This window comes from Nelumbo nucifera, chromosome 7 (assembly GCF_055504915.1).
Source record: "Nelumbo nucifera cultivar China Antique chromosome 7, China Antique-T2T, whole genome shotgun sequence".
NCBI lineage: Eukaryota > Viridiplantae > Streptophyta > Magnoliopsida > Proteales > Nelumbonaceae > Nelumbo > Nelumbo nucifera.
The window spans coordinates 39,393,769-39,401,962 of NC_142655.1; the positions used below are offsets into that span (position 1 = coordinate 39,393,769).

The 8,194-nt window shown below is 39.0% G+C and overlaps 1 long non-coding RNA gene across 3 annotated transcripts in view; it reads right to left on the reverse strand.

The window, feature by feature from the left end:
* LOC148790384 (uncharacterized) overlaps positions 1-7,981 on the reverse strand; it is a 58,445-nt gene extending 50,464 nt beyond the window's left edge. For all 3 annotated transcript variants that reach the window (XR_016078231.1, XR_016078232.1, XR_016078230.1), the window contains exons 1-3: positions 7,018-7,981; positions 6,829-6,878; positions 6,685-6,739 (exon numbers count right to left, since the gene is read on the reverse strand). This is a non-coding gene — a long non-coding RNA (uncharacterized LOC148790384). The remainder of the gene's footprint in view (positions 1-6,684; positions 6,740-6,828; positions 6,879-7,017) is intronic.
* Between the last annotated feature and the right edge of the window lie 213 nt (positions 7,982-8,194).

Sequence of the window (8,194 nt, forward strand, 5' to 3'; positions counted from 1 at the left end):
ACTCTTGCATCCTAGCCATCAGCTGCTAGCCCATGGATGCTTAATATTCTTGTCCATTAGTAGCCTCAACAACCATTTTCCTAGCAAAGCCATATTCCTCTTCTAGATGTTCCCAATCCCTAAGTCACCAAACTTTCTACTTCTACTTACCACTTCCTATCCAACCCTATGATCCTTCCTTTCTTCCCCATGTTCCCACAAGGAATCCCTCATTAACTTCTCAAGGCTTCTACAAATCCCAACAAGAATCTTGAACACTGAAAGAAGGTAGACAAGCAAATTGGCCAAAGTTGGTTTGATCAATGTAATTCTTCCACCCAAAGAAAGATAATTCCTCTTCCAAGAGGCTAATCTTTTTTTAAACCTATCCACCACTAGGCTCCAAAAACTTGCATTTCTTGAGTTTCCTCCCAAGGGTAACCCCAAGTAATTCTTTGGCCACTGAGATACTTCACAGCCCAAAATAGTTGCACACTCTGACACCTCTCTTTCATCCATATTGATCCCCGCCACTCAGCTCTTATTGAAGTTAATTCTCAAATTTGACATCTTCTCAAACACTTGGATCACCACTTTCAGATTTTCCACCCATCTTCTATCATCTCCCTCACAAAATAATATGGTTTCATCAGCAAATTGCAGGTAAGTGATAAGCACTCTTTCCCTTCCCACTCTCCAACCTCTCACCAGACCCCTACTATTTGCTCTTTGGATTAGGATACCAAGCACATCATCTACTACGATGAATAAGAAGGGGGATAGGGGTCCCCTTGTCTAATTCCCTTGATAACTAGGAAGTGGTCCACAACTATACCATTTACCAAAATTGAATAGTGACAAGTACTTACACAACTTTGAACCCACTTACACCACTTATCTCTAAACCCATAATTTCCCATTACCTCCAATAGAAAGTTCCAACCCACCAAATCATAAGCTTTCTCCAAATCAAGTTTACAAACCAAGCCCTTTTTTTCATTTCTTTTCACCTCCTCCGCACTCTCATTGGCAATTAGAATTTGATCAACGATCTACTTATCCATAACAAAAGCTCCTTGATTAGGGGAGTTAATAGAAGGGAGCACAGATTTAGGTCTTTGAGATAACACCTTAATGATGAATTTATACAAGCTACTAACCAAGCTGATGGATCTAAACTCCTTAGGATGACTTACCCCAACTTTTTTCGGAATCAATGCAATGAATGTTGAGTTCAACCCTAGATTAATTACCCCCCCCCCTACTAAAGAATTGAAAAAAGCCATCGTAAACCCATCTAGACCTGGTGCTTTAGTTGTTTAGTTGTTTTACCTTCAATCTCTAACTTAGAAATGAAGTTTTTTCTCCTATCATTTGCTAGAGCATGGAAGAACTTTGTATTAATATCCCCTTCTTTTTATCCAATTCTGTATGGACTTCTATCTTAACTTATTTCTTCTTTAAACAAGATGTCTTCCAATGCCTTCCTTAAGGTCCCTCTCTCCTGCTTTTCCCTTTTTCCAAAGGTTCCTTCAACTGCTTTATTGTCCAATATCTCAATTTGATCAATTACCTCTTGGCTCTTGCTTTTTTTCCTCTAGTCTCCCAAACTATTGTATGTTCCAATCCTTGATTTTTGTTCTCAAATGTTTTATCTTCAGATGGAACTTCATACCCTCCCAGTTAACCCTTGGGTTATTCTTTGTCCAGCACTCCCTAACTTTTTCTTTGAATCCTGGGTGATAAAGCCACATATTCTCAAACTGGAAAGGAGATGGACCCCTTCCCCTTAAATCGTCCTTGGACAAAGAGATTGGCCAATGATCAAAAGTTATTCTTGGTAAAGCCTGCCAAGGAGCATTGTTTCACCAAGGACTGTGAACAGATTGGAAATAATGTAGTTGAGGCTACCAAATTCAGAAGGAATGCAAACAACTAGGAGTTGGAAGAGCTGAAGAGGTGGAGAGACTGCTGGAATTGAAAGATCCACCTATTTTATTGCCATGGGAAAGGGTATCTCGTGTTAACTATTTTGGATTAGTCCACCATAATTCCACAAGGAAAAATTGCGAGAACCAAATATAAATAACACAGTTAAAATAATTCTTAATAGAATCCTCTGAAACACTGCTTAACCCAGAAATTCAAGCAATAGATAAAACGAGAAAGAAAGATCACAATATGAGACATAATGAAATTATCTTGACAGAGTTCTGTGAAACCTGAATTGAACAAAAAGGTACACTGGAAGGTCTTCTAAATAGTTACTGTGAACACTAAACCCAATGCCACTAATAAGCATTATACATCTATAACTATACTTATATGAAATTAAGCCAGAACAGAAGCATAGACTTCGGAATATAAGGAAGAAAAAAGAAGAAAGCAAAGGTAAATAGTCCTACCGAGATTTTCTTGAGGCAGAAAACTAAGCAAGATTCTCCAAACCAAAAAAAAAAAAAACGAGGGTAACCTAACTAAAATCAAAAGTGAAGCCGTTCAAATCTCCATTCAAAGACAAAAACGGAAACCACAAAAAACCAGAAACAATGGAACAGATCAATGCATTTTTCGTTGTATAAGAAATTAGAAAGAAAATATATCAATGGAACCAGATCTTAAGAAGAGCGAGCATTATCGAGCCAATAACCTTACCCGGCGAGATTGTTAAACAGGACTCTCTTAAGAACTAGATCTGTCTAAACCTGTTGTTCAGTGCCGCAGAAAGACTGTGATGAAGAAACCAGATCTTGAAGAAGACCCAAAGAGAAAGAACTAATAACTTCATCCGGCGATCATCAGTGAAACAGGGATATGTCAAGAACTGGAATTGTGAATAAGGCCTTGTCGTTCTGTGCCCTAGGATAATATCTCTGCCGGCGAATCCTTCTCAGTTCAGTGCCGTTGGGAAAAGAACAACGAGACACTCTTAACGGTCATAATTCACAATTTAGGGTAGGGAAGAGATCCCCCGTTTTGAAGGTAAATCGATTCCCTCTTTCTTATGATATCAGGTAGTAGGTTTACAATAAAGTTCATAGGTTCACTTTGAGTTTTCATATTACAGGGAAGTAAAATTCAATAAAACCGCTCAAAAAAAATTCAATAAAACCGTTGGTTTCTACTTTCTAGTTTCTACTTCATTGCCTTGGCACCGATTGGACTTGTTGTATCTTCCAGCTTTGGGCTGGGCTTGGATTTAACAATAAAATAAGAACTTGACCCAATTTACTTGTGATTAGGCCTTTACTGAGACTTCAGCTTAAACCTAGCCCAGATTAACTAAACCCAAGCCCACTTTACCTTTAATCACTTATCCATCCATGCATATATGTATGTACTTTGTGTAGAAGAAATATTAGTTTATATTTAATTACTTTTGTGGTAAGGCACAAAATATTTGTTTAAGTCCCAAAATCTTCTTCAGGCAGAGATTCAAGCTCATCCCAACTATATGAGTAATCTGCGTGATTTTATTTCATCATTTTTAAAATCATATCATTGTTAAATTATTGGTGCTTAAATTATTTTTTGGATAAATTACAAAGACCCCCCTATATTATGGGGTCTATGACAAATACCCCCCATGTACTTTATTTTGCGAGAAAGACCCCTTGTACTATGACCATGAGACAAATACCTCCTTCCATTAGCTTTCCATTGAAATCCGCCGTTGAACTTGGGCTAGACACAAGATTTAGATAAACCAATGGATAATAATTAAGTAAATAGAAATAGAAATCTATGGATAATTTTTGGGTATAGGTGATTTCTCATCACCTTTTCTATACCTTGTTCTTCTTCTTTGAATAAATTTTATATTTTATTTAGGATTCTCGATTAGTACCCCGTACTTTGGGTCTAGTGCCACTTTGGTCCCCGAACTTTAAAATGTGCCAATCCTATTGTTAACAGACCGTCAACTATGTGTATCACGTGATGGCATGTATGTATTAAATATTTTGAAAATGATAAAATTACCCTTCAAAACATTGTTCATCATCTTCTTCTACAGAAATAAGTATCCTGCTCATTATGAACTGCAACCGCTTCCTCAAGAAGATTGTCTTCTACCTTAATATTGAACCATAATAGACACTGTTGGAGGGTTGTGTCTCATTTGCTGTGTCCCTCAATGACCTCAACATTTTACGGTTCCAAGAGCGAGGAAAGTAGACGCCAAAGGAATGAGGCTTGGGTGAAGATTTAGCAGAAACAGGAGCATTCAGCATTGGTAGAAGGATACGGGCAATACTTAGGGGTCTCTAGTTTTGGAGCTACAGGGGATTTCTGCAAGTCCGCTGAACCTGAAAGTCTAACGTCAAGAGTCTAAAGCAATGGACAGGAACCAATCAAAGGAGGAATTGAACCTGAAAGTTAGTTGTTGAACACCTATCAGATTGGGGAGGAACCCAAGAGATGTAGGAATCATGCATGTAATAGCATTGTTGTGTAGACTAATCTTTCTAAGAGCTTGAAGTTGGGCGATCTTCTCAGTGATATGGCTGCTCAATCCCTTCCAAGGGAGTTGGATCGCCATAACCTAGCCTTCAACGCACTTGATCCCTGCCCATTCTCCTGAACAAGCTCCAAAGCCACTGTCATTCCAGCTTCGTAATATTCCTAGAGGATCCACAAATTCACGTTTGGAGGCTTGGAGAGCTTGAAAATCAGCTTGAGTGATGACTATCCCATCCCACTGCTGGTTCAATACTGAAGTGTAATTGCCTCCGAGCCTTGTGTCCAGTCCAACCCACTTTTGATGGGCATGCAATATATTTCATGGATGTTTTACGGGCTTTGGGCCCTACACACTGCTGCTTAATGGGAGTGGGGGTCCGCAGGCTATAAAGTGATCGCTTAGTGTTGTACCATTTGATAGTAACTGAATGATTGCAAATAGGTGGATCCTATCCACCATTAGTAACAAGCTCCATGGACCAATGGCCCACATAGCTAGAGTAATGGCGAAGAAGAGGGCTATTCCAAGAGGAGATCCATCGTTGCAAAGGGAGTTGGGGTGGGTTAAGTTTTATAGGTGAAAAGGCTGGAATTGAGTGGCTCTAATGAAGATGAGAAAACGTTATGTGCATTTCCTGAGCATGTGGGGTTGGTGGATATGGTTGAATGAGTTAGATTTATCGATGGTTGTTGGAGTAGTGGGAGAAGGAAGAAAACTAGTTCTAATGGTTGATAAAGAAAACTGAATGACACTCGAAGGGCATTTGTGTCCTTTTGCATGCCACTTAACAGCTGACCAACGACAGGTACTGGATTGGCACATTTCAAAAGTTTGAGTACTAAATTGTCGCATTTTAAAGTTCAGGGACCAAAGTGGCACTAGGCCCAAAGTACAGGGTACTAATCGGGAATTTTCCCTTTTATTTATCTTCAAAAAACAACTTTAGGAATTCCATTGATTGTGGTTTGTTTAGTATTAGAAAAAATCAGCCTTTGATCCTCGTGTTCTTTAAAACTCCAAGGCAAGCTTCTTTTACTACCACATAAAAGGAGTTGTGGGTTCTATCCATAAAGAAAGAAGTACAAGTTTCTTTGTTGTTATTAGTCATATTCGTGTCTTTATGCACGGGTAAGCAACTACGCCATTAATAAAAGCTTACAAATTAGTTTTGAATAAAACTTAAGAGTTAGGAATCAACTATCTCCTATTTTTCTATATATATATATATATATATATATATATTGTGATATTAGTGCGAGATCTGAATATCATCCCTCTCTTAAGCATCTATGGAAATAGAAATGGAGTTCTTGGGGGAAGATAAAATCAACCAGTAATATTCTAAGCCATAACTCATAAGTAGCATCAATTTTGTTTTCTTTTTCATCCATTTCTTCTAAAAGAGCCAGGTTGATGAGGGTCAAGCAATTGAAAAGTTAACAATCCTAAGACCAATGTTTAATTCCCTATGAAGACAACCCCACCAACCCAAGCACACTGAATCTCTGATCCTTGAAAATCTAGTTTAATCCACTTAGCTTGCTACAAAGTAGTTTATGATCAGACACCAAAAGGGGGAAAGGATTACATTAACCATATAATTGACTTAGGGGAAACCTTCCCTAAATGAATTATGCACCACATATAAGAACCCCATGGTAACAATTTCCACAAAAGCCAACAAATCCAATGAGGCAATGCATGGAAGCCTAATTGGTGAGAGAAATACTTGGCAGGTGGAGAGGCACCTTGCAATAACAGGAGCCTACAAGAAGCTTATCTCCTTTAGGCACATCATCCTTGTTTTCCATTAAAGAAGACTAGGATGAACAGATTGGCTCGTATATGGAGACAAGGGACCCAAAGTTGTTGACTGGGACCTTGAATATTTACCATATAGCAAATACTAAAATATCAGTACCCATAATTTGATGGCTCCTACATAAGAGGGCTTACAGCAAAAGCTTGCATGATCCAATGTCTTTAGACCATTCCATCCATGGATCATTTTTTTAGAGAGTTCAAACAGAACTATTGACCACCATCCAAATATTTTCTTTAAAATCATACATTCTGGATTAAAATTATGAAAGATTTATTCTGTGTTGCCAATAAAAAAAAAAAAACTCACTGAATGCCGCCCTGTGTGAATATTTTGTTCATTACTTTGTTTTTGTGGTTTTTTCCTTACGATCTATGGTTATAGAAATCAAAGAAATAAACATTGACATATTCATACATACCTCAAGCAAGGGTACTCTGTCGATGCGTCTGCTTGTTTCACCTTGAGCTCGCTGCCTGATCAAGCAAAACCAAAAAAATAATCACAAAACAAATCACGAAAAGAGATCGAAGAAGAACACTGAAGCTCAAGATATTTTACTCACAGAGATCCATGATGTGATTCCTAACAAATTGCACATTTCCGCAACGATATCTACCACATTCAAACAACAGATTTAGATTACTAGTACCCAAGAAAATGAAACAATGACACCAAAAGAGGGTGAAATAGAAAGTAGAAACTAGGGTTTAGTAGGAAAGAGAAAAAGATAGAGTAAGGATTTATAATGTACCCCAGGCTTAAGAGCGACGCCCTTCTTTGTAGAAGAAGTCTCGCCTCACTCTTCTGCACTCTCACACGATCAGAATCGTTTCCAGGAGATAACCAACGGTTCTTTCCCTTGATGCCTTCAGTGCTACACAAAAACAAAACTAATTTTCTCCATGTAATGTCTTTGGATCTCCTTCTGACTTCTTTAACAGTCCATACCGTACATCTACTCTCTACCTTCAAATTTCTAGACTCATAATTTAAAAGATGTTTATGTAGAAAAACCCTAACTCCAGGCTTGCTTGAGTGAAACCCCAAGAGATTTCATGCGGCATAACTTCCACGGGCAAGGGATTGCGCTATCCACTGAGACTCAAAACAGAAACCTCACTAATACATATTCGGTTTCAATGGAATTTGCAAGATCCAAGAGAGCCTACCCCGATTCAGCTGCCGCTCAGGTGGGTGGAAGTTGCCGCTGCAAGCCTAAGGTCGCGGTTACAAGAGATATGGAGTATTGCAGAATTGCGTAGTGGTGGTTGTCGGTTCAAATAGCACTTAGACATTGTCAGTGCAAAGAGATAAGAGATCGGAAGAGTTGATGGTCGCCGTTACAATCTCTAAGTTGCCATTGAGACTTGAGAGTCATCTCAACAAGACTCACTAAACTACTAGGGAGAGAAAAAGAAGCTTCTAGGGTTTTTAATATTTCCTCTCCTCTCGCAGAAATTGTGACTTTTAGGTTTCACCAATATCAGGTGGTGGAGAGGGCTCTTCTCTGCAACATAGATGAGCATTCTAAGATCTACAGTATGAAGCTATGGACGACCAATGAGGTATGTGCTAAATCGAAGTTATGGTACTTCGTGAAGTCAAGAAGAGCGGGCAAGTGTTCATAATTAATGAGGTGTTTGAAAAGCAACGGACAAGTTTTGGCAATTAGATTTTTGCGAAGAAACCCAACCAAAATCAAAGAAATAAGATTTGGTTACCACACATATTATCCACCGTTTAGGAATATGTCATTTTTAAAACCTTAGGATAGGGGTGGCAATTTTCCCCGTCCTTCACGGGTACCCGGGCTCCCCGACCCAATGGGGTTACCTTGGCAGGGTTCGGGTCGAGGTTGGGATGAGGCTACCCTGAATCCCCGATCGGGGACGGGGAATGCAATCCCCGCCCCAACCCATCTCCGATTA